The following is a 27,495-nucleotide window of genomic DNA, read 5'->3' as shown; positions in this document are numbered from 1 at the left end:
CTTTTAATGCAAGTGTAAGTGTGCAGCCTGCCACCCACCCACCCCCAGACTGCAATTCCATACTGCTAGCTTGCACATGAAATGGGGCCTTTTAGTTTGGAGGAGGCCGAAGCTGGCCACTACCTCATGGCTGCTTCGGCAGCGAGGTATCCATACTCAGTCCCCAGCCGCCCATATTTGTCCTGGTGTGTCTTATACATAAGATTAAGCGCGTATACCAAAACATTACCTGTGCCCTCCCCAGTGCATTTAGTGGGAAGGAGAGACTATTCCGCTGTAGTGTGTGCATGCCAAACCCCTGTTCATGGTACATGCGAAGATGCCTCCCACCTTGCACCTGTCGTTGCAGACTTGCAACTATCCCCATTCAAGTCCTTGTCCCAGGGCAGTGTTCAATTGTACCTCTCCCATTCCTTGCAATGCAAGCGCAAGTATGCAGCCTGCCACCCACCCACCCCCAGGCTGCAATACCATACTGCTTGCTTGCTTGCACTTTAAATTGGGCCATTTAGGCATGTGGAGGCGGAATCTGGCCACCACGCAATGGCTGTGTCGGCGGCCTGGTATCCATACTCAGTCCCCAGCCGCCTGGTGGCCGGGTGTCCGCGCTTGCTCCCCAGCCTCCAGGGGGTGGCCGGGTGTCCATACTCGGTCCCCAGCCACCCCTATTTGTCCCGGTAACCTTTCCCACACTTTTCTTAGCCTGGCCTGCTTTAGGGCAGCATTGGCCGAGCCCACCTTACTATCAGACTCCTCCGGTGGGCCCTGGCTTCTCCATCAGGGGAGTTGAGAGTGCCAAGGTGAGGAGCATGATGAGGATGATAGAAGTTAGCATCTGCTTTGTTTTGTTGTAATGCAAGCGCATGTATGTAGTAGCGGCTAGGCCTGAGGTGGTCAGCGTTTTGGCGCATATCCTACCTCCTCCGGGGATTGCTGGATGTTTTCCTGCTACTATCCAAGTTCTATGACTCCCGTTAAAACAAAGCTTCAGGTGATAAATGATGGATGAGGTAGTGGCAAAGGAGAAAGAGCAGGAGGAACAGGGACCATTCACATCAATATCAGGCCAGTCAACCAGATATGTCTTGTAGGATATGCTTCTGTAACAAAAGGAGCGGTTCGGCTACACAGTTATAGGGCATACAGGGAGTGCAATGCCTACCAAAAATTTTGAGGCACTCCAATGCCCCTTGGAAATGACATGGAGGTCAGAGGGCGTTAACTAAACCTTTTTTTCCATTTATAGCTACTGGGTCTCCCGTGCACTGTTGGCCTAAGCAGTGAATGGAAGGCTTTCCAAAAATTATGAGGAACTGCAATGCCCCTTACAAGAGCCATGTGTGGCACCCCAGGGGTCTGGTCACCACAGTAATAGAGATATTACATCGGAGAGCAAGTGAGAGGTTTCCTGGTCAGGATCCCTTAAACATGCAACATCCTCCTGCCCCAATCCTGGGAGGGGAGAATTCTGCCCTTATAAACTGGATCTGGGGTGGGGTTGAGTGAGTCAGAGAACAGTCAGAGTCAGAGTGAGAGCAAGGGAAAGTAACAGCAAGGAGCTCTGTAGGAGCTGGAAGCTAAAGACCAGGGGATGGAAGCTGAGCAGAGCTCGCCCTGGCAGAAGACAATAGGAACCGGACACAGGAGTCCGAATCCGTGAGGACTTATATATCCATCAGCAGAAACCAGCCGGCAGGGGATTTCAGGTCCTCTGGCCATAGAAGCCCGGAGGCTCAGTCACAAGCAAGGGACCAGCACCGCCGTCGTGGAGCGGAGGCTAACAGAAGGCCCCAAGTCACCAGCCATACGGGTGAGCACTACACGGTACACTCAGGGACGTGGGCTATTTCTACCCGCTTACAGCAAGGTAGCCAGGAAGAGTGCAGACAGACGAGGAGGCCTACAACTCCACCTGGCCAGGGGAACTCCTGCTTGCTCACAGACTGACCAGGCCTCTTATGCTAGCCAGTACTCCCGGGAGGGTCTACCTTATAATCATCAGTAAAGACCCTGAACTGCACTGCAAAGACTCTGATTCATTCCTGCTGCGCTCGTGCACCATCACCCCCATCATCCACACTCACTGCCCTGAGGCTATACTCCTCCCGAGGGGAGTTATCCCATTCTATGCTGCGCACACAACACCAGCCTCAGCGGTCTGCCTCGCAGTGGTGGTACTCCCTGACCGCAATCCACGGGTGGCGCAGTAGGATAATTAACCTCAAAACCTAAGAAAGACTGCCACTGGTTTGACCAGCCTGAGCCACGGGACCGGGTCACCGCCACGGAGACTACAGACCCCAGAGACCCGGCACCGGGTATGCCACACATGTGTACACACGGCCCAGGGGGCGCGTCACATGCAGTACAGCATATTACAAACATAAGTCCCATTATTGGGGAGTGGGTGTCCCATAGTATTTGCTTATGCTTTCCCAGCAAAAGCTGGCAAAAATTAGGACGGAGCAACTTGCAATGCCCCTTACAAGAGCCATGCAGTACAGCATATTACAAACATAAGTCCCATTATTGGGGAGTGGGTGTCCCATGGTATTTGCTTATGCTTTCCCAGCAAAAGCTGCCAAAAATTAGGACGGAGCAACTTGCAATGCCCCTTACAAGAGCCATGCAGTACAGCATATTACAAACATAAGTCCCATTATTGGGGAGTGGGTGTCCCATAGTATTTGCTTATGCTTTCCCAGCAAAAGCTGCCAAAAATTAGGACGGAGCAACTCGCAATGCCCCTTGCAAGAGGCATGCAGTACAGCATATTACAAACATAAGTCCCATTATTGGGGAGTGGGTGTCCCATAGTATTTGCTTATGCTTTCCCAGCAAAAGCTGGCAAAAATTAGGATGGAGCAACTTGCAATGCCCCTTACAAGAGCCATGCAGTACAGCATATTACAAACTTAAGTCCCATTATTGGGGAGTGGGTGTCCCATAGTATTTGCTTATGCTTTCCAAGCAAAAGCTGCCAAAAATTAGGACGGAGCAACTTGCAATGCCCCTTACAAGACCAAGCAGTACAGCATATTACAAACATAAGTCCCATTGTTGGGGAGTGGGTGTCCCATAGTATTGGCTTATGCCTTGCAAGCAAAAGCTGCCAAAAATAAGGACGGAGGAACTTGCAATGCTGGCACCCTGGTGGTATAGTGGTAGTGGAGGCTGAGGATAAGGAGAAGAAGATTAAACAGCCGAAACGAGGAAGCGTATACCCATGTGTGGGTGTGAAGCGGTGCATGTGAATACACCTCCCGAAATAACACAGTGGATTTGACTTTATGTTACTCTGCTGTCATTTGGTGGTGATGAGAAGTCTGGCCCAATCCAGCCCTTGTTCATTTTGATAAGGGTCAGCTTGTCAGCATTGTCAGTTGACAGGCGAGTGCGCTTATCAGTTATAATTCCCCCAGCGGCACTAAAAACACGCTCCGATAACACGCTAGCGGCAGGGCAGGCCAGGACCTCCAAGGCGTACAGAGCGAGTTCATTCCAAGTGTCCAGCTTGGATACCCAATAATTAAAAGGCACAGAGGAATCACGGAGGACGCTGGTACGATCGGCAAGGTACTCCCTCACCATCTTTTGAAACTTTCCACTCCTTGTGAGAGTACCCCGCGCCTCAGGGCCTGTAAGCTGGGCGGGTGTCAGAAAACTGTCCCAGAACGTTGACAGTGTTCCCCTGCCTCTGCTGGATTGGAGTTGCATCTCTCTCGCCTGTACGCCGTCGTTGGGCAGCGAACTGTGACCTCTGCCGCTAGCGTGTTCAGATGGGAATTTTTTTAAGAGTTCTGCAGCAAGGGCCTTCTGGTATTGCCCCATTTTTGTAGACCTCTCCACCTCAGGAATAAGAGAGTGAAAGTTCTCCTTGTAGCGGGGGTCTACAAGTGTCACCAACCAGTAATGACTGTCACCCAATATTGTGACAACGCGAGGGTCACGGTTAAGGCACCGTAACATAAAGTCAGCTATGCGTGCCAGACTGGTAACAGGCAAGATTTCCGTGTCCTCACCAAGATGGCGACTGACCATGCTCTCCTCCTCCTCCTCCTCTTCCTCCTCCCCCCTGTCCTCAGGCCACCCACCCTGAACCGACGGTATGACACTTGTACAGGTACTACCATCTGCAACGCATGATAGCAGCTCCTGTTCTTCCTCCTCCTCCTCCTCCTCTCCCTCATTGTCCCCCAATGCACGTTGGGATGAGATGAGGCTGGGCTGTGTGTAATCGCCCGCTACGGCTTCTTGATCCATCTCATCATACTCTGGCTGCAATGCCTCCTCTTTAATTCTCTGCAGAGAGCGTTGCAAAAGACAGACAAGTGGGATGCTGACACTAATGATGGCGTCATCGCCACTCACCATCTTGGTGGCCTCCTCAAAGTTTGTCAGGATCTTACATATGTCAGACATCGAGGTCCACTCCTGAGGCCTTATGTGTGGAGTCTGACCTGAATATCGACGGCCTTGTTGCAGCTGGTACTCCACAACTGCTCTCTTCTGCTCACAAATCCTTTGCAACATGTGGAGGGTAGAGTTCCAACGTGTGGGGACATCACACACCAGTCGGTGTGCCGGAAGCTGCAAACGCTGCTGCAACACAGCAAGGGCGGCGGAAGCTGTAGCCGACTTGCGAAAATGAGCTGACAGGCGGCGTACTTTCACGAGCAGATCGGGCAACTCGGGGTACGATTTAAGAAACCGCTGAACCACGAGGTTAAGCACATGAGCCAGGCATGGTACGTGTGTGATCTCACCTCACCTCAGAGCCGCCACCAGGTTACGGCCATTGTCACACACGACCATGCCGGGATGTAGGTTCAGCGGTCTCAGCCACAGATGTGCCTTCTCTTTCACAGCTGTCCACAACTCACAAGCAGTGTGAGGTTTATCACCTAAGCTTATGAGTTTCAGCACAGCCTGTTGCCGCTTGGCGGAGGCAGTACTGCAATGCTTCCAGCTTGTAACTGATGTGGTGATATCTGAGATGGAGGCTGAACATGAGGAGGAGGAGGAGGAGGAGGATGCGCAGGAGCTGTACACTGTGGGGGCAACTCTGACTGACATAGGGCCCGCAATCCTCAGTGTGCGGAGGATGTGTTCCGTCCCAAGGTCCGACTGGGTCCCGGCTTCCACTATGTTTACCCAGTGTGCCGTCAGAGAGATGTACCGTCCCTGGCCACAAGCACTTGTCCACGTGTCCGTTGTCAGGTGGACTCTCCAAGTAACTGCGTTGTTGAGGGCACGGCAGATGCTTTGGGACACGTGCTTGTGTAGTGCGGGGATGGCACACTGGGCAAAATAGTGTTGGCTGGGGACCGAGTACCGAGAAACGGCCACCGCCATAAGATTGCGGAAGGATTCCGTCTCCACCAGCCTCAAAGGCAGCATTTCCAATGCAAGCAGTCGTGAAATGTGCGAATTTAGGACTGTGGCCTGTGGGGCGTTAGCTGCGAATTTCCGCTTTCGTTCAAAGGTCTGGGATATGGACAATTGAACGCTGCGGTGGGACGTGGACGTGGACGTTGATGCTGTTTCTTGAGAAACTGCCATAACAAGTGAAGACTGAGAGGAGGGGGCATCTTTACATGCAGTATGGACAAGGGATTGCCTTGCACACACAACAGGGGGTTCTATTGCACGCACAACAGTGGAAGAAGCAGTGGTGACACCCGCTGACACTGGTCGTGGACCCTGGGTTTCGCCCCACAAAGTCGGGTGCTTTGCTGCCATGTGCCTGATCATGCTGGTGGTGGTCAGGCTGGTAGTTTTGTCACCCCTGCTGATGCTGGCATGGCAGGTGGAACATATGGCCTTTTTGGGGTTATCAGCAGAGTCTTTAAAAAAATTCCAGACTCTGGAAGACCTACCGCTTGTACTGGCAACGTCCCTCGTGTTGGTGTTACGGGGAACGGTTGCCTGCCTTCTGTCTGCGGTCACCACACTGCTTCTTCCTGCCTGTTGGGGTACTCTGCCTCCCTCCCCCTGTGTGCTGCTGGCCTCACTCTGTATGTCCTCCTTCCACGTTGGGTCAGTTACTAGATCATCCACCACCTCCTCCTCTTCCACTTGCGCACCACGATCCTCCTCCTCACTTCCAGGCAATTGTGTCTCGTCATCGTCCACCTCTTGTGACAGATTGCCACGTCGACTTCCTGTGGCCGTGGCTGTTCAAATTTTTGGGCATCGCAACATGGGATCTCCTCTTCCACCACTTCAAGCGTATCAGGCGAGGGGCCCAAATATGGAAATGGACCAGTGAACAGCTCTTCAGAGTGTCCAAGTGTGGGATCACTTGCTGTCTGACGACACTCGGCATGGTGGGAGGAAGGAGCATCAGGGTGAGGAGGAGTATGCGGTCGAGACTCACGACTACTAATAGTTGACCGTGTGGAAGACAGACCGGAGGTGGTGGTGCCCAGGTAACTGGAAGTATTATCTGCTATCCAATTAATAACCTGTTCACACTGATCAGTTCTCAATACTGGTGTTGTTCTGTGCTTCCCTAGTAATTCGGTCAAGAAGTGGGAGCGAGAAGATGTGGCTGTTGGTTGTGGCACATTTTCACCTTGGCCACGGCCCTATCCTCTGCACGAACCATCACCAGAACATCCACTTCCACGTCCCTTGCCACGCGCCTTGCCCATTGTAAATGAAGTAAAATAGCTTACACTTGCACTATCAATGGAAAAAGGGTAATAAAGAGTAGATTAGAACGGTGGAAGAGGAAAACCACAGTTATTGTTTACTGGGGTATACCACACTTTTTTAAATAGAGATATTTGCGGCTGAACAGTGAGCGACACACTCAAACTGCTTTTTTTTTAGATACCAAAGGCCCAAAACTGGATAGTACAGCGATTTGACCCGTGGAACTGCGAAACCACACTGGGATGTCGGGCCTACACAAGACTATTTTCAACAGATATATTTTTGCGTCACAACAGTCAGGAGACACTACTGTTTTTCTTTACGGAAAAAACTACCAAAAGCTGAATAATAGAGATTTTTTACCGTGGGATGGCAAAACCACAGTTATTGTTTACTGGGGTATACCACACTTTTTTAAATAGAGATATTTGCGGCTGAACAGTGAGCGACACACTCAAACTGCTTTTTTTTTTAGATACCAAAGGCCCAAAACTAGATAGTACGGCAATTTGACCCGTGGAACTGCGAAACCACACTGGGATGTCGGGCCTACACAAGACTATTTTCAACAGATATATTTTTGTGTCACAACAGTCAGGAGACACTACTGTTTTTCTTTACGGAAAAAAATACCAAAAGCTGAATAATAGAGATTTTTTACCGTGGGATGGCAAAACCACAGTTATTGTTTACTGTGGTATACCACACTTTTTTAAATAGAGATATTTGCGGCTGAACAGTGAGCGACACACTCAAACAGTTTTTTTTTAGATACAAATGGCCCAAAATGGATAATACAGAGGTTTGAACCGTGGAAGTGCAAAACAACACTTCTGTTTCTCTAGCCTACGCCAGACTATTTTCAACAGTTATATTTGTGTCTGAAAAATCAGAGACACGCTTTTTTTTGGGGGGGGGGGACTCACCAAAAGGTTAATAAGATGGGCATTTGTACAGTGTGAAGGAGGAAAAAAAAGGAGGATTTAGATGAAAAAAAAAAGGATTTTTCCTGGCCCCCGACACCTGGTGCTAAGTCCAGCAATTTCAGCAACAGGAGCACACAGGACTGTAATGCAGCGTTTGCTGGTATAACCACTGTGTCTCCTATACAGCCTGCCTGCCTGGTATCTGGGATGGATATTAGTCCTGAAAAGGACTGTTTGTTTGTTCTTGCAGCCTTTACAGACCCTACACTAACTATTTCGCAGTTCATATCTCTCCCTAAATCAGCAGCGCTGTCCCTACACTGTCTAATCCGGAGCGACTGTGTCCAAGATGGCGGCGCCCGGTTTTAAATACTCGAGGTGACGCTGTGCGGCCAGCCAATCACTGTAATGCCCACAACCAACATGGCTGCAGCATTACAGTGACTGGCTGGCAATCCCTGCATGTTCATTGGCTATGTAAAGAGCGCCAAACATGCAGGTCGGAGACCCGAGCTCCCGCCCAAGTAACCCGGAAATGCTCGGTGCTCGTCGAACATACCGAGTAGCGTCATGCTCGTGCGAGTACCGAGCAGTGTCGAGCATGTTCGCTCAACACTAATAATTAGCGGACGCCATGTCGGGTTTGGAGAGCCCCTGATGTGTCTAAACAGTGGAAACCCCCATCAGGAAAATATTACGTTGAAGGGATTAGAATGGCATTAAGGTGATGTGAGTGAATGCATTAGGCTCGTCCCTTCGATACGATGCTGAAAATATATCTCTGATAAATATCAGATCAATGCAAACCCCAATACTCATCACTGACCACTAGCTCCAAAAAGTCTGCGATCAGTGCTTTGAACAGAGAAAGCTTTTGCCTTGGAAGTGCATTTCTCCACCTCTGAGTAAATTATTCTGCATCTAATTGGCTGGTTCCTAGAGCAAATATCTGCTGTAATTACATGTTCACTGCAAGAGGTCCCTACTTCAATGGAGTTTTAAGTGTCAGGTCAGTTTTACTTCCTCAATTATAATTAGCTTCTCACTTCCCCAGTTATAATTAATCCCATATGTTCAATGTGAGGGTAATATGCCCCCTCTCTGGAGATGTCTTTATGGATTTTAATTTTTCTCTACGACAGTTCTGAACAGGGCACAATGGCAATAAAAACACATCTCTTTACACATGCCTATCACCTCACTTCACTAATCTAACTCTTCCCTGTTCCCCTTTCCTAAATTATTTTCAAAATCGAATCTCTACTATACATCTGTCTCCACATCCTCTATGCACTCAATAGCACTCATTAGCTATAGTCAGATACTGGCTGATAACTGGTTCATGCAGCATTATTTGAAAAGCCCTATTTATTATAATGATGGCTGGACCATACATGACAAGCACTTTTTACCTATTGAGTCCCCCCTATTTCCCATAGATTGTACGTTCGTAAGATGTGAGCAGGGCCCTCACTCCTCCTATGACTATTACTCTGTAATGTCTTTATTGTCTGTACATGTCCCCACTTAATTGTAAAGTTATGTTGGTGCTATATAAATAAAATTATTATTATTATTAGTATCTGAATATTTGCTATCACAGCTTTGTAGACAGTCCATAACATATAAAGGTATACCCAAATCGACCATCTTGGGTCAAGGGTACAGCATAATGAGCAAGGATTAGGTTGCCATATTAAAGGGGTTGTACACTACTAGGATAGTGACGACAGCGCTGATTGGGCACAGGGATCATGTGACATAACAACCTCATGTGAGCCCCAGGAACACAAGTGCCGATGACTCGCCCCCTGGGCCGTGGGGCACTCGGATCCGGGCAATAGGGGAACGATGGGGGTAGTAGTGGCTACCCGGTTCCGTGGCTCATGGTGGTCAGACCAGTGGTAGTCTGCGATGCGCTGTTGGTGTGTCCGACTACGCCACCCGTGGATTGCGGTCAGTGCGAACCGCCGCTGCAAGGCAGACCGCTGGGGCTGAGGTTTTGGCATGCAGCTGGGGTAGTGTGACTCCCCACGGGAGGAGTGCGGACCCAGGGCAGTATAGTAGAAGATGGGGGTGATGGTGTAGGGCGTCCCAGCGCCGTTAGTGCTGGAGGAGCAAGGAGCACACAGACAACAGGTTGCAGTCGAGGGTCTTTACTAGAACAGGTGAACTGACCCACAAACAGTCCCGGCTAGGAGGGGACCTGGATGTCTGAGAGCAATTGGGAAATTGGGCCTGGTCAGGGTGAGGGTGTAGGCCTACAGTGCTCTGTGCGCTCCTTCTGGCTATCTCCTCCTGGTAGGGTAACAGCCCACGGTCCCGAGCTCACCGTGTCCTCTCGCCCGTATGGTTTGCAACGTGGGTCCCTTTCTACTCCCGGCCTGGTACGGCTCTGCTGGTCCCTTCTGCTGTGGCGGAGCCTCCGGGCTTCTTAGGCCAAGGAACATACAGTCCCCTGCGGACTGGTTATCTGCTGTAGGACGTGGAGTCCTCACAGCCTTAGACGCCAAAGTCTGGTAAATTTGGTTCTTTATCTGCCAGGACAGGTGTACTTCACCTCTTGTCCCTGGCTTGTGGCTCTCCTACTGCCACACGTCCTCTTAGGGTGCAATACAACTGTCCCTCACTGCTCTGGGACACCTCTCAATCCTGAGACAGGTCGTCCAGTTCTCTCTAACCCTGCCCCCAGTTCCAGCTTTTATAGGGGCAGCCTGCTCCCCCTACTGGCCTGAGACAGGAGGTATTGCATGCTAATGTTCCCCTGACCAGAGAACCTCCCCCTTGCTCTCAGACACAGCTTTATTATATTTGTGGCATCCAGGCCAGGGTGACACATTCCCCCCTAGAAGAATTTAGTACTCCGGGACTAAACAGTAAACAAAGATAATATACATGACTATAAAACATTAGTAGACAAAAGACGCACAGATTGAGTTCTTAAGGTCACAGTGTGGTCTGTGACCGGGTGTCCATATCACCAACAGAACGGGGAGCCTTAACCAGGTGGGGGTCTGTCCTAGCTCTATTAGAGCTAGAGAGGGTACAAAGGAGGGCGACTAAGGTAATAAAGGGAATGGAGGGACTAGAATACCCAGAGAGGTTGTCAAAATTAGGCCTATTTACGTTGGAAAAGAGAAGGCTTAGGGGAGACCTCATAAACATGTATAAATACATCAGGGGGCAGTACAGAGATCTCTCCCATGACCTGTTTATACCAAGGATGGTGACAAAGACGAGGGGGCACACTATGCGTCTGGAGGAAAGGAGGTTCCTGCACCAGCATAGAAGGGGATTCTTTACGGTCAGAGACGTGAGACTCTGGAACTCTCTGGGAGAGGAAGTGGTGATGTCCAACTCACTTAATGAGTTCAAGAGAGGCCTGGACGCCTTTCTTGAGAACAATAAAATTACATCTTATGCTTAGTGATAGTTAATTAATCCAGGGATTTAATCTGACTGCCAGATTGGTGTCGGGAAGTGAATTTTTCCTCAATGATGTAAATTGGCCTATACCGCATGTTTTTTTTTTTGCCTTCCCCTGGATCAACGCTGCGGAATAGCTGCAGTGCACAAGAAATAGGCTGAACTGGATGGACACTTGTCTTTTTTCGGCCTTATAAACTATGTAACTATGTAAGTCCTTTACAGTCTTAGTTCATTCCTTGGTTAGGCTCCGAACGCAGTCCATACAAAGTCCCGGTTATTGAAAGTCCATAACCTTTGAGTCCGTACGGTAACTGCAAGAAACTGAAATACACTATTAATAATCATGCAGGTAACTTGGCAAACATTTCAACATTTGGCAACAGGGTTATTTACAATTTTAGTGCACTCTATATTCTCCAGCGAGCGGGTATCTGCCCCTTTGTGCTCCTGGTTGATCTCCTTAACCCACTGTCTGGTGGTGGACCGACCTGGCTTTCCCCACTAGCGTTAGGGGTACAGCTACTAGCTGGACTTACAGGCAGGGCAGGCAGCTGTCTGCGGGTCCTTTGGCTTACCGCAGGCATGGCAGGCTCACTGTCAGCAGAGGGTTGATTCTCCTGTGCTGCTGGTACCGGCTCTTCTGTCTCTGGAACTGCTTGCTCTTCTTCACCTTCTGGCTTTGGTGTAGGTTGTTGCTGAGCCGGTTGCAGGAAATGCAGGACGGGTACCACTATGGCATCGTTTATTCGAGTCCAGGACTGAGGGAACTCTCTGAGAACGGTGCTGATCATTTCTTCCTTGTCCTCTGCGGGTTCAAGGTCACTTTGATCCTCCTCTGCACTACGGAGTTGCTCGGGGAACCTTTTTAGGTGGTCTCTGGAGACGGTACTAGTGGTTTCTCCTCCGTCCTTGGTGATCAAGCACACCTTCGGGTTGTCGTGATCAGACTGCAGTACGGTGTAGGGTTCCCTTTCCCACTGGTCGTCCAACTTGTGAAGCCTTCTCTTTCACTTCAGGACCTGCTCACCAGGTTCTAGGGGACCAGCAGGGGCGTGTTGGTTGAAGAGTTTTTCTTGCCTCTCTCTCACCTGGGCCATGCTCTTCTCCACACTCTCCTGTACCTTCTTGTACTGCAATTGCCTTTCCGTATCCCAGTCCGCATCCGGGGAGGTGTCCTCAGGTGTTAGGACTCCCATCTCCAGGTCTACGGGCAGCTTACCTGGTCTAGCTCGCATCAGGTAAGCCGGGGTGCAGTTTGTAGCATTCACCGGGATATGATTGTATAAGTCTATCAGGTCCGGCAGTTTTTCTGGCCACAGGCTGCTTTCCTCCAGGGGCAATGTCTTCAGGAGATCAATGACTATATTGTTCATTTTCTCACACATCCCGTTGGTTTGTGGATGGTAAGGCGTTGTCCGAATCTTCTTACAGCCATAGAGGTTGCAGAACTCTTGGAAGATTTCAGCCTCGAACGCTGGACCCTGGTCTGTCAGAACTTGTTCTGGATACCCGTGTGATTGGCAGAAATATTGCTGGAAGGCTCTGGCCGCCGTTTGGGCTGTCAAGTCCTTTACCGGGACCACCACTAGAAAATGGGAATAGTGGTCCACGATTGTCAGGGCATAGATGTATCCTGACCGGCTTGGAGCCAATTTGACGTGGTCCAGAGCTACCAGCTCAAGAGGCTGCGTGGTGACGATGGGCCTCAAGGGTGTCTTCTGGCTGGCACGATCCTTCCTCCTTAGGTTACAAGGGCCACAGGCTCTGCACCACTTCTCTACAGCCCCTCTCATGCCGACCCAAAAGAACCGTCCTCTTAGCAGGAACTCCAGTTTCTTCCAACCGAAATGCCCCGCTCTGTCATGGTAAGCCCCCAGGACCATAGCTGCATCCCGCCATGGGACCACGACTTGCCAGGTCAGCTCGTGCGTCCGGTGGTTGACAAGCCTTCTGCACAGCTTGCCTTCATAGAGGAACAGCTTGCTCTTCTCTTTCCATAGCTGCTTGGCTTCCTCTGGAGCATCCGGATCTATGCGGGCATCTTCCTGGGTCAGCAGATCTTTCACCAGGCGGATTGCAGGGTCACTATCTTGGGTCTCGGCCCAGCTGTGGTGAGGTAGGGGATTGATCATAACAGTGGTTAAATCTTCCTCCTTCACGCGGTGGGAGTATTGAGCGGCTTCGTACCGGTGAAACGCGGGGAGTTCTACCTCCTCCAGCTCTTCTGGGTCTTCGTCACCTTCAGACAAGTGAGGCATTCTTGATAGGGCATCAGCGTTGGCATTGGTTTTGCCTGCCCGGGACTTGATCACAAAGTCATAATTGGAGAGACGGGCCATCCACCGCTGTTCAGGGCACCCAGTCTTGCATTGTCCAGGTGTGTCAACGGGTCCATGTACACGGTGAACTTTGCGGAGGCCAGGTAATGCTTGAAGCGTTCCATTACGGCCCACAACACCGCCAAGAATTCTAGCTTAAAGGAGCTGTAATTCTCCGGGTTCCTCTCGGTGGGCCTCAGCTTCCGACTGGCGTACGCGATCACCCTTTCTCTGCCCTGTTGGTTTTGGGACAGTACAGCTCCCAGTCCCACATTACTGGCGTCTGTGTGGAGAATAAAAGGCTGGCCATAATCAGGGTAGGCCAGGATCTCATCCCCCGTGAGGGCCATCTTCAACTGGCGGAAGGACTCCTCTTCCGGTTGATCCCACTTGAAGGGTGGCTTTTGACTTCTGGACTTAGACTGTCCTATCAGGAGGTCCTGCATAGGAGCTGCCATCTTAGTGAACCCGGGGATGAACCTTCGGTAGTAGCCTACCAACCCGAGTAACTGCCTTACTTCTTTGATGTTCGAGGGGCTTGGCCAGCTCTTGATTACCGTGACCTTGTCAGGGTCGGGGGCCACTCCTTCCGCGCTTACCACGTGCCCTAGGTACTGGACCTTCGGTTTCAACAGGTGACACTTCGATGGTTTCACCTTCAGGCCATAGCCTGCCAGTGCTTCGAACACCTCGGCCAGGTGCTTCAGATGGTCCTCGTAGGTCTTCGAATAGACGATCACGTCGTGCAGGTAAAGGAGGACCGTCTCAAAGTTTCGGTGCCCTAGACAGCATTCCATCAGCCTCTGGAAGGTCCCTGGCGCGTTGCAGAGCCCGAAGGGCATACAGTTGAACTCGCTCAGTCCCATCGGGGTGGTGAAGGCGGTCTTCTCCTTGTCAGCCTCTGCCACAGGAACCTGCCAGTACCCGCTAGTAAGGTCCAAAGTAGAAAAGAAGTTAGCTGATTTTAGTGCGGCTAAAGACTCCTCTATTCTAGGCAGCGGGTTTGTGTCTTTATGGGTGATACGGATGATTTGTCTATAGTATACGGACATTCTCATGGTGCCGTCTTTCTTTTTCACCAGAACCAAGGGGGCTGCCCAGGGGTTACAGCTATCTCTAATGACCCCAGCTTCTTTCATTTCTCTTAGCATGCCCTTTGCATTCTGATAATGTGCGGGGGGTACAGGTCTGTGTCTCTCTTTTATTGGTGGGTGGCTCCCCGTGGGGATATGGTGCTCTATCCCTTTTACTCTGCCGATGTCTAGCGGGTGCTTACTAAAGACTCTCTCTTACTCCTGTACCACCCGGTAGACTCCTTGTTTTAGGTGCAGGGGAGTGGAGTCAGCACCCACATGGAGTTTCTGGCACCAGTCCTCCTTTTGTTTCTGGGAGCCATTACCCTCCGCCTGTGGAGATGGAGGCAAGGGTTCCACGGCCCAGATAGCTTTGTGCTCAACAGCAAACAGTTTGGCAAGTGTAGCGTACCTGGGTAAGTGTACCTCCCTCTCCCCAATGTTGAGGATGCGGACGGGCACCCTCCCATGACAGACATCAACCACCCCCCGGGCTGTCAAAATGGTGGGCCTGCTGTCCGAGTACACGGGTTCTACCATGGCTTGGTAGTCTCTACCTCTCAACCCGATTGCAGTCCGACACCAGATCATCATTTCACTTTTGGGAGGCATGGAAATGGGGAACGGATCACTCAGTCTTACGCTACCGATCTCACCACCAGACAGTTCTACCTGCTGCCGTCTCATCAGGGCTTTTATCTCCTTGTTGAGGACTCTCTGTTGGCTGGAACTAGCATTCACCGCCACCTGTTGTAGAATTACAATTACCTCTGAAAGACAATTTTCAATCACGTTAGTACCCACAGTTATTTTAGGGTGACTTTCACGACGGTCAATGTCCACAATAATCACTCCATGTGCCGGTAGTTCAACTTTACCAATTTTAATGGTCATCTCCTTGAACCCCATCTGCGGCACGGGTAAGCCATTACTGGCGATGATGCTCAAGTTACTGTCTGGATACCGTGTGATATCAGCATCAGTCCAATACTGCTTAAAAAGTACATATGGGATAGTGGTTACTTGCGACCCAGTATCCAGCAAGGCGCTCATGGGGATACCGTCCAGCACCACGGGTAAAACCGGGCGCCCCCCAACATACTCATCACCCCAATTATAAGGGCCTGGTGATCTTATGCCTGGGGGTTGGCCCTCTGCCACAGGTTGGACCCGTTTAAATTACAGTACCTGGAAATGTATCCAGGCTGGTTGCATCGACGGCAAATGGGCTGTCCATCCTCTGCGTAGCGGTCTGTGGGCCTCCCTCGGAACGACGGGATCCTCCTCGGTCGACACCACGGGACATCCTCCGGACTTAAAGCCAGCTCGATGGGTCTTGACGGGTCCACTTGCAACGCCTGGACGGTCCTGGTCAACGCCGCGACGCTCCTGGTCAGCTCCTGGACTTGGTGGTGCAGATCTTTCGATGGGGCTTGGTTCAGGGCCTGCACATTCGCCCCCACAGAGTCCATAGAGGAGGGCACTGCCTCCTGGTGATAGGTGAGAGCAGGGCGCCGGGGGTTTATAGCGCCACTTGTTGCGGGTTCACGGAGCACCCTTATGGCCCTGTCCTTAAACTAGGCAAAAGTCAGACCAGGGTTCTGAAAGAACATGAGGCGCAGCTGGGTCCTGTGGGCGCTAGACAGCAGACCTTCTATGAACTGTTCTGTTAGTAGCTTGTCCGTATCCTGCACGCTGCCAGGGTCAGCTTGTTTGATGGCTCTCAAGTCTTCCTGCAAATTTAGGGCATAGTCCCTGATGCTGTCCTGTGTCCGCTGCTTACATCCGTAGAACTGCATTTTAATTTCAGCGGAGGTACGTGTATCAAAGGTACTCCGCAGCCGGGCCAGAATGTCCTTTACAGTCCTTTTCTCCGCAGCGGGCCACGACTTTACCTCCCGCTGGGCTGCGCCAGTTAACTGCCCCGTCAGTATGCTGACCTTCTGTTCCTCTGTCAGTGGGTAAACTTGGAACAGACTGTACAGCCTTTCCTTAAAGTCAGTTAGGGCATGGGGCTCCCCTGAATACTTAGGCAGCCAGGCCACTCCAGGGATGTAAGGCAGGGAAAATGGCATTACCGCTGCTGCAGCTGCGCTGGTGGTAGTGGGCGCCTCTGTGTCCAACATCTTCCTCCCCCCTAGTTAAGCGTGGCCTACCTTCCGACGATCCTCTTCTGTAGGCCGCGGCTCCGCTGGTGCTGCTCCGGACGAGGACCTTGCGTCGCGTCCTGGTGACGTCAGCGTCGCTCTCTCTCCCTTCCAGGACCTTGCGCAGCGTCGGTGCGTGGGGCGGAGCTTCGGGTCTCATGCGGTTTGGACATCCACGCCCCTCGTCTTCCTGTGCGGCGTCCTGAAGATGGCGGGAAAACGGCTGAAGATGGCGGGAACCGACGGAAGATGGCGGGAGACGGCTGGAAATGGCGGGAAACGGCTCCGGATGGCGGGAAACCTCTTTTCAGGTGTGTGTACAGTCTTTTTTCAGGCACGCAATACCCGTTTGTGGCGGGTCGTTTACTATCCTGCCGACTACGCCAAAGCTGACTTGCCCGCTGGGCCGTGAGGCACTCGGATCCGGGCAATCGGGGAACGATGGGGGTAGTAGTGGCTACCCGGTTCCGTGGCTCAGGGTGGTCAGACCAGTGGTAGTCTGCGATGCGCTGTTGGTGTGTCCGACTACGCCACCCGTGGATTGCGGTCAGTGCGAACCGCCGCTGCAAGGCAGACCGCTGGGGCTGATGGTGTATGCAGCTGGGGTAGTGTGACTCCCCACGGGAGGAGTGCGGACCCTGGGCAGTATAGTAGAAGATGGGGGTGATGGTGTAGGGCATCCCAGCGCCGTTAGTGCTGGAGGAGCAAGGAGCACACAGACAACAGGTTGCAGTCGAGGGTCTTTACTAGAACAGGTGAACTGACCCACAAACAGTCCCGGCTAGGAGGGGACCTGGATGTCTGAGTGCAATTGGGAAATTGGGCCTGGTCAGGGTGAGGGTGTAGGCCTACCGTGCTCCCTGCGCTCCTTCTGGCTATCTCCTCCTGGTAGGGTAACAGCCCACGGTCCCGAGCTCACCGTGTCCTCTCGCCCGTATGGTTTGCAATGTGGGTCCCTTTCTACTCCCGGCCTGGTACGGCTCTGCTGGTCCCTTCTGCTGTGGCGGAGCCTCCGGGCTTCTTAGGCCAAGGAACATACAGTCCCCTGCGGACTGGTTATCTGCTGTAGGACGTGGAGTCCTCACAGCCTCAGACGCCAAAGTCTGGTAAATTTGGTTCTTTATCTGCCAGGACAGGCGTACTTCACCTCTTGTCCCTGGCTTGTGGCTCTCCTACTGCCACACGTCCTCTTAGGGTGCAATACAACTGTCCCTCACTGCTCTGGGACACCTCTCAGTCCAGAGACAGGTCGTCCAGTTCTCTCTAACCCTGCCCCCAGTTCCAGCTTTTATAGGGGCAGCCTGCTCCCCCTACTGGCCTGAGACAGGAGGTATTGCATGCTAATGTTCCCCTGACCAGAGAACCTCCTTCTTGCTCTCAGACACAGCTTTATTATATTTGTGGCATCCAGGCCAGGGTGACACACCGACACTGCTGGAATGGTGTCGGCACTGAAGGTGAGTATAGGTTTTTTTACTTTAAGGGGTCCAAACATGAAGAATGAGAAGGGGTTGTCCTTGAGGACAACCCCTATAATGTCAAAATGTCCGGAAGAATGTCAAAAAGTTCCAGGCCGGGAATTTTAGGTACCACATACACACATAATAAGATAGAAATAGAGATGTAGAATGCAAGAACAGAAAAGTGAAAAATAGAGAAAGAGGAAGTAAAAAAAAATAGTGGAATACAATATATGTCACGCAAATTCAAACAGAGAACTATAGGTTGTGTAAAACACACTTAAAATCAGGGAAGTTTTGAAAGGAAATCAAAAGCTGCTATACCTATAAGGAGCTGGTCAGTAGTATCATAGTATTCACTGGTCTGTTCCTACATTCAGAAGAAATAGGACATGTACTGTCATTTAAAAATGTTAGGTGTTTCAGTGGACCATAGTAAGCATGAGGAACGATCAAGCTGCTGTCAGGCAATGCTTCAGCAATCCATTCTTTTGAGCAACTAATGAACCTGGATAGAAATGATAGAAGGGCGATTTAAATAGAGCTTACTATACTACTACTGAATATAATTTGGCAAAATGAGAATATAGAGTCTTGATAAGGCTACACATGGTACTCCTTTCCTAACAATATCAACAGCATATGTCTGATACTGAGAGGTACAGTACATTGCACTTATGCCAACATGATTGCAGGTTCATTTCTTTGGTTTTGCTTTAGTTTCCTGTACTTTGTACTTACAGGGGCATGGCTCCCCCTTTTTGGGCTGTGCGTTCCATCAATATAGCTTTCCATGGCCAGGTGTTGAAACAGTCAGGTCTGGGTCCTGCTCTGCACCCAGGCTTAGACTGGCCTACAGGAGAACCGAAGAATCCTCCGGTGGGCCCCGGTGCAAGAGTGGCCCACCACCCTCTTATATGAGCAGTACTTGGCACAATATACTTTAATCACCATGTACAGACAAATGCAGCATCTTATTCATTTTACAATCTGCCCAGTTCATTGTTATATCCTGTATATTTGAGATTGAAGATAATGTCACATTTGCATGGAGCTGAAAAGTGGGGCCTTGGAGTTGGTTACTGGTGGACCCTTGGCAGCTCAGTCTGACACTATCTGCACCCGTCTAATCTGAGGCCTGCTGACATATAGCGAGGTGAACTACAAGCGTTAGGGACCATCGTGATTGAGTACACCTTGTTGTGGTGGGATTGCTTTTATGCTCTTTTTATTAAAATCATGTCAACTGAGTACCCTATGTTATTTACAGGTATGATTACTATTTATTTGATCATTTGTTTTATCCTAGGTACTGTCTGTTAAATGGCCACAGTATAAATGTGCACCTACACATTACACTTATACCAACATGTTTGCCAGTCCATTGCTTCGGTTTTGATTTTGATACAGAGAGCTAGACAAAGTACAGTTTCACGGGACACCAATACTGTATGTGTAGTTGACAATTTTTTTTCCTAAGCTGCAAAGGCAAGGAGGGAGGTTGTGTGTAAACAGGATGCCTGTTCATCCCCATGCTCTCTTCCATAAGATACCACAAATCTTAGATCATCAAAATCATTGATTTTTTCCAAAAAAATATTATGTGAGAAATACGACATGTGAGCCCAGCAGAAATAAACCACCAAGAGCAGTAGGAGAAAAAGACTGTGCCAAGGATTAGGACCTTTGAGTGAATTAAGGGTTGTGATGGATTCAGCTAAGATCTTCCAGCTGAGGAAGTGGTCTCTAGACAGACATAATGTAAAAGCTGGCTTGGAGAATATGGAATCAATGGTTCACAACCAACTGAAAGAAAAAAAATCTATGTGTCAACATATCCTATGTTTTCAGAGTTGCTGTCAAAGGGGCCACTTCAGGAAAGGTAATGTAGGTCAGCTTCTTTTCCAAAGCCCCTTACTGTCTAGATGACTTATGATAATGCCAGCCCCAAAAGGTAAATTGATACCAAGACTGTATTCAGGTCCATTTTTACAACTAGGCATCTTTTCCGACATCTTTTAGCCACCATTTTTTATTAAAATTTTTTTTTAAGGAACTAGTAAGCAACTTCCAAGCGGAAGCTGCCCATATAATGGTCCGGTCACTTTTTATAGCTGCTTTATGTCTTAGGAAACCTGAAGCGGTTAAAAAACTCCAAAGACTGAACATATAAAAAGTAAGTCATTTTTAAATTGCAGTATATGTAAGTTCATTTCTTTTAGCATTTATTTAGCACTTTTTCAGGTGGGTTACAGAGTGAATCTGACTGAAAAAGATGCTGTCTTCACATTCCCTTAGGCTACGTTCCCATGATGAGCTTTAGGTGCTTTTTTGAAGTTGCAGAATTTCTGCACCATTTATGGACCTATTATTTAAATTAGGTTACTTGTGTTTCTTCATTGCATTTTTTGTGTGTTTTTTTCACGTTTTTTTCTCCCATTTTTGATACTGCCTTTTTTTTCTGTTTTTTTGTTTTGAAAAAATGTTATTGCTATAGTTAGGTGCAGATTACGCGGGTTTTGATTTGTTTCAGCCGCAGAAAAGAACTAAAAAAGCATGTGCGTTTTTTGCTGTGGATTTTCCACATGTAATGTAAGTCTATGGCGAAAATCCACAGAGAAAATTCAGCATACCCACAAAAGAAATTGTCATGCTGCGGATTTGAAACACGCACCTACAGGTGAGTTTATGCAGCATTAAAAAGAAACACAATGGGCGTGAGATTTCTATGAATCTCATCAGGGGCGTACATAGGAATCATGGGGCTCCATAGCAGAAGCTCTAATTGGGCCCCCCCCCCCCAAAAAAAAAAAAATTAAATAATTGTCGGGGTCACGAAAGATCAGATCTCACAACTTTCCATCCTTTACATAGTAATTTTCCTCCTGCTGACGTCCTAGATCTCTCTTTCATTGCCCCATAAAGTGTGATGCCAATAAAAGGGCCCCCCAAACACAGTATGTGTGACACCCCAGGGGTCTGGTTGCCACAGTGATAGAGATATTACGTCTGAGAGCAGGTGGGAGGTCCTTTGGTCAGGGATCCTGTGCATGCCACACCTCCTGCCCAGTCTTGGGAGGGGAAGGACTTCCCCTATATAAACCCGGGGCTGAGGCAGGGTGAGTGAGAAAGAAGACAGAACAAGAGTAGAGAAGAGAAGCAGCATAGCAAGAAACATCAGGAGCTCTGTGGGGAGCAGTGTTACAACGAGTCAGGGGCTGGCAGCTACAGAGCTCGCCCTGACTGAGAAGATTTCTTACCGGACCCGGAGTCCGAGGCTGTGGGGACTAACTCCTACCCAGCAGCAGAAACCGTCCGGCAGAGGATTTCAGGTCCTCTGGCCCAGAAGCCCGAAGGCACGGTCACACGCGTGGGACCAGCACCGCCATCGTGGAGCGGAAGCCATTAGAAGGCCCCGAGTCACCGGCCATACGGGTGAGCACCACACGGTACACTCAGGGACGTGGGCTACTTATTCCCGCCTCTAGCAAGGTAGCCAGAAGAGTACAGTTAGTTGGGAAGGCCTACAACTCCGCCTGGCCAGGGGAGATCCCATCTGCTCAAGGACTGACCAGGCCCCTATCACTAGCAAGTACTCCGGGAGGGTCTATCTTTGTCACCAGTAAAGACCCTGAACTACACCGCACCGTCTCTGAGTGGTTCCTGCTACCCCCATCATCCACGTCGGCTGCCCTGAGGCCATACCCCTCCCGTTGGGGGTTATACCATCCACGCTGCACCATCCTTCCACCGGCCTCAGCGGTCTGCCCTGCAGCGGCAGCTCCATAGCTGCATTCAACGGGTGGCGTAGTCACCAACCATCTACTGCTAGTACATCGCCGCTCAGTTTGACCCCCTGGGCGCGGACCGGGTCGCCGCCACGAGACTACAACCCTCAAGAGATCCGGCTCCGGGTAAGCTCCCGCGTGCGCAACGCAGCGCGACACTGGCCCAGGGGCGCGTCAACTTTGGCGTAGTCGGCAGGATTTCGTGCCCGCAACCACCGGGTACTGCGTGCCTGAAAAGCAAAGACTGTTCAAACTTACCAGTGGTGAAGATTCCCGCTATCCGCGAAGTTTTCCCGCCATCCGGCGCCATCTTCGACCTTCTTCCCGCCATCCGTGGAGTTTTCCCGCCATTGGACGCCATCTTGAGGACGCCGCGCGGGAAGAAGAGGGGCGTGGACTCCGAAAGCGCGCGAGAACTGAAGCCCCGCCTCACGTCCGGACGTTGCGTAAGGTCCTGGAAGGAGCCCAGCAGACGCCGACGTCACCGGAGCGCGACGGAAGGTCCTCAACCCTGACGATCCACTGCGGAGCCGCGGCCTACGGAACAGGATCATCGCAAGGTAGGCCACGGTCCACTAGGGGGGAGGAAGATGTCGGATACGGAGGAGAGCTTCACTACCTCAACCCCCGCCAGCGCCACCGCTGCTGCAGTTATGCCCTTCACCATGCCCTATATCCCGGGAGCAGCTTGGCTACCCCAGTACTCAGGGGAGTCACATACCCTGCATGACTTTAGAGAAAAGCTGGATAGCCTCTTCCAGGTGTACCCCCTCACAGAAGAGCAAAAAGTGAGCATCCTGGTGGCCCAACTAACTGGGGCAGCCAAAAGGGAAGTAAAATCCTGGCCACCTGGGAGGAAGACTGTCGCAGGGATACTAACCCGGCTGAAGGACACCTTTGATACCCGCACCTCAGCCGAGATTAAGCTTAGATTCTACGGGTGCAAGCAGCGAGCGCATGAGAGTATAAGGGACTATGCACTAAACCTACAAGAGGCCCTGAGGGCCATAAAGCAGACCGACCCTGATGGGGTGGGAAACGAGGACAGGCTGTTGACTGAACAATTTATAGAGGGTTTATATTGCAATGCCCACCGAACCCAGTTGCGGGCAATGGCCTTACAGGATCCCCATCTGGACTTTGCACAGTTCAAGGACAGAGCCATCCGGGTGCTCCGAGAACCGGCACCGGGTGGCGTTGTGACCCACAGGCGCCCAGCTATCACTTACCACCAGGAGGCGGCGCCCTTGTCGGCAGGGCCTGTGGGAGCTGATGCGCAGGCTTTGAACAATGACCCGGCTCCAGACCTACGCCATCAGGTCCAAGAGCTAGCTAAGAGCGTTGCTGCGCTAACCCGAACTGTGCAGTCTTTACAGGTTTCCACCCCAGGGAAGATCCAGCTGGCATCCGGACCGGAGGACATCCCGTGGCGTCGACCAAGGAGGACCCCACCGGCCAGAGGAAGACCCAGTGACCGATACAGCGAGGACGGACGACCCATCTGCCGCCGCTGCAATCAACCCGGACATATGGAAAGGTACTGTTCTTTAAACGGGCACAACCTGGGGTAGAGGGCCAACCCCCAGGAAAAAGATCACCAGGCCCATCGAACTGGCGCGACAGATATGTGGGAGGACGTCCAGTCTTGCCTGTGGTACTGGATGGCATTCCCATGAGTGCCCTACTGGACACCGGGTCACAGGTCACCACCATCCCGTACGTCCTCTTTAAGCAGTACTGGAATGACTCGGATATTACCCGCTACCCTGACGACGACTTGAGTATCATCGCCAGCAATGGCCAGCCCGTGCCACAGATCGGATTTAAAGAGGTGACCATCAAAATCGGTAGAGTCGAACTGGCAGCACAGGGACTGATCATTGTAGACATTGACAAACATGAGAGCCACCCAAAAATAACTCTAGGAACTAATGTAATCGAAAATTGTCTTGCAGAGGTGATTTTCCTTCTACAGCAGGTTGCCAAGAACGCCAGCTCCGGCGAGCAGCGAGTGCTCCAGAAAGAGATCCGGGCACTGATGCGACGGCAACAGGTGGAACTCTCCGGCGGTGAGATTGGTAGCGTAAGAATGTGTGACCCTTTCCCTATTGCCATGCCCCCAAAAAGTGAAATGATGATTTGGTGCCGGGCAGCTATTGGTCTGAGAGGTAGAGATTACCAGGCAATGGTAGAACCAGTTTACACAGACAGTAGGCCCACCATTTTGACAGCACGGGGGGTGGTCAATGTACGCCATGGGAGGGTGCCCGTTCGCATAATCAATATCGGGGAGAGGGAAGTGTACCTGCCCCGGTATGCCACGCTAGCAAAATTATATACCATCAACCAAGACTCTATACAGTCTGTGGAACCCTTGCCTCCATCTCACCCGGAGGAAGGTAACGGCTCTAAGAAAGTAATGGAGGATTGGTGTCAGCAACTACAATTGGGAACTGACTCCACTCCCTCCCACCAGAAACAGGGAGTCTACCGGGTGGTTCAAGAGTATGAGAGAGTGTTTAGTAAACACCCGTTAGACTTCGGGCGAGTCAAGGGGGTAGAACACCGCATCCCCACGGGAGATCATCCTCCCATAAAAGAGAGGTATCGACCCGTACCCCCTGCACATTACCAACACGCCAAGGGGATGCTTAGAGACATGAAGGAGGCTGGGGTAATCCGGGATAGCTGTAGCCCCTGGGCAGCCCCGCTAGTTTTAGTCAAAAAGAAAGACAACACCATGAGGATGTGTGTAGATTACCGGAAAATCAACCGTATCACACACAAGGATGCGTACCCCTTACCAAGGATAGAGGAGTCATTGGCTGCTTTAAGGTCTGCTAACTTCTTCTCTACCTTAGATCTCACTAGCGGGTACTGGCAGGTTCCTGTAGCAGAGGCGGACCGGGAGAAGACCGCATTCACCACCCCGATGGGACTTAGCGAGTTCACCTGCATGCCGTTCGGACTCTGCAACGCCCCAGGAACCTTCCAACGATTAATGGAGTGCTGTCTGGGCCACAGAAACTTCGAGACGGTCCTGTTGTACCTGGACGATGTCATCGTATACTCCAAAACTTATGAGGACCACCTGAAACACCTGGCGGAGGTGTTCGAAGCTCTGGCGAGTTACGGCCTAAAGGTGAAACCCTCCAAGTGTCACCTCCTGAAACCAAAGGTGCAGTACCTGGGACACGTGGTGAGCGCTGACGGAGTGGCTCCCGACCCCGATAAGATCACCGCAATTAAGGGATGGCCAAGCCCCTCCAGCGTAAAAGAAGTGCGGCAGTTCCTCGGGTTGGTAGGCTACTACCGAAGGTTTATTCCCGGTTTCACCAAAAAGGCAGCGCCTATGCAGGACCTCCTGATAGGCCAGTCCCGGAAGGCCAAGAACCAGAAGCCGCCCTTCAAATGGGAAGAGCTAGAAGAAGAGTCCTTCCGCCAGCTGAAGATGGCCCTCACGGGGGATGAAATCTTGGCGTACCCGGATTATAGCCAGCCCTTCATCCTCTACACCGACGCCAGTAACATCGGGCTAGGAGCCGTACTGTCCCAGATCCAGCAGGGGAAAGAACGAGTAATCGCCTACGCCAGCCGAAAACTGCGACCCACCGAAAGGAACCCCGAGAATTATAGCTCATTTAAGCTAGAGTTCCTGGCCGTGGTATGGGCAGTCACTGAGCGCTTTAAGCATTACCTTGCTTCTTCCCGGTTCACCGTGTACACGGATAACAACCCGTTGACACACCTGGACACGGCAAGACTCGGTGCCCTGGAGCAGAGGTGGATGGCCCGTCTGTCCAACTACGAGTTCATAATGAAGTACCGGGCAGGGCGCTCCAATACTAACGCGGACGCCCTGTCCAGGATGCCCAACCTGCCGGACGAAGGAGAAGATCCAGAGGGACTGGAAGAAATTGAACTCCCTGCGTTCCACCGTCATGGGACTATCCAGTATTCCCACCGGGTAAGGAGTAAGCAGGCTGCTACGTTGAACCCCTTACCTCACTACAACTGGGCGGAAACGCAAGACAGCGACCCTGCCGTCCGACTGGTGAAGGAGATGCTGACTCGGCCGGAGGCTCGCCTTGAACCAGACGCTCCGGAGGAAGCCAAACAACTATGGGCAGAGAAGAGTCGACTGTTCCTTTACAAAGGGAAGTTGTGCCGCAGAATAGTTAACTCCCGGACGCATGAATTACTCTGGCAAGTAGTGGTGCCACGAAGAGACGCAGCCATGGTGATGGAGGCATACCACGACGGAGCTGGACACTTCGGGTGGAAGAAGCTGGAGTTCCTGCTGCGCGAGCGATTCCACTGGGTAGGCATGAGGGGAACCATTGAGAAGTGGTGCAGAGACTGTGGCCCGTGCAACCTGAGAAGGAAGGACCGCGCCAGCCAGAAGACTCCCCTGCAGTCCATCGTCACCCGGCAACCGTTGGAACTGGTAGCCTTGGATCATGTAAAACTGACCCCAAGCAGAAGTGGCTACGTCTACGCGTTAACCATCGTGGATCATTACTCCCGGTTTCTGGTTGTCGTCCCCGTCAAGGACTTAACGGCTCAAACAGCAGCTAGAGCCTTCCAGCAGCACTTTTGCCGTCCACACGGGTACCTGGACCAAGTGCTGACGGACCAGGGACCTGCCTTTGAAGCGGAGGTCTTCCAGGAATTCTGCAATCTGTATGGCTGCCGGAAGATAAGGACGACACCCTACCATCCGCAGACTAATGGACTTTGTGAAAAAATGAACCAGGTGGTAATGGATCTTCTAAAAACGTTGCCCCTGGAAGAACGCAGTCTGTGGCCTGAAAAGTTGCCCGATCTGGTGGACCTATACAACCACATCCCGGTAGGTTCCACCAACTGTACCCCGGCTTACCTAATGAGGGCAAGACCTGGTAAGTTACCTGTTGACCTGGAAATGGGAGTCCTGACACCCGAGGACACTTCACCAGAAACAGACTGGGACACAGAGAGGCAGCAGCAGTACCGGAGAGTACAGGAGAGCGTGGAGCGAAGTCTCTGTCAGGCTAGGGAAAGACAAGAGAAAATTTACAACCAGTATGCTCCCGCTGTTCCCCTGGTACCCGGAGAGCAGGTCTTGAAGAGGAAGAGACGGCTCCACAAGTTGGACGACCAGTGGGAGAAGGACCCGTACACCGTACTGCCCTCAAGCCACGAAAACCCGAAGGTCTGTACCATCAGTAAAGACGGAGGGGAAACCACAGCCATTGTATCCCGGGACCACCTGAAGAAGTGTCCCGAACAACTGAGGAACCCTGAAGAGGAACAAGAAGACCATCGACCCGTAGAGGAAAGGGAAGATATGGTTAGTACCGTGCTCGGGGACTTCCCTCGGTCTTGGACTCAAGTCAATGGTGCACTTGTGGTACCCGTACTCACCTTCCTCCAACCATCATCCCAAGAACCTACGGAGCAACCGGTAGAGCTGGAAGAACAGCCGGTCCAGGAGGCAGAAGACTCTACACAAGCAGACCCGGAAAATCAACCCTCTGCTTATAGTGAGCCTGCCATACCCCTAGTGAGACAAAGAGCCGGTAGACAGCTGCCCAGTTTACCCTTGACAGCTCCTACACCCTGTAGTTCAGGGCCAGACAGTCAGCTCCGTAGGTCCACTAGGGCCACTAGAGGCCAGCTACCCGCACGTTGGAGGATCTAAATGTTTAAGCT

Source organism: Phyllobates terribilis, unplaced genomic scaffold (genome assembly GCF_046119375.1).
Source record: "Phyllobates terribilis strain yellow unplaced genomic scaffold, ASM4611937v1 Scaffold_11__3_contigs__length_659146591, whole genome shotgun sequence".
In the NCBI taxonomy this organism is placed as follows: domain Eukaryota; kingdom Metazoa; phylum Chordata; class Amphibia; order Anura; family Dendrobatidae; genus Phyllobates; species Phyllobates terribilis.
This window is presented reverse-complemented; position numbering follows the sequence as displayed.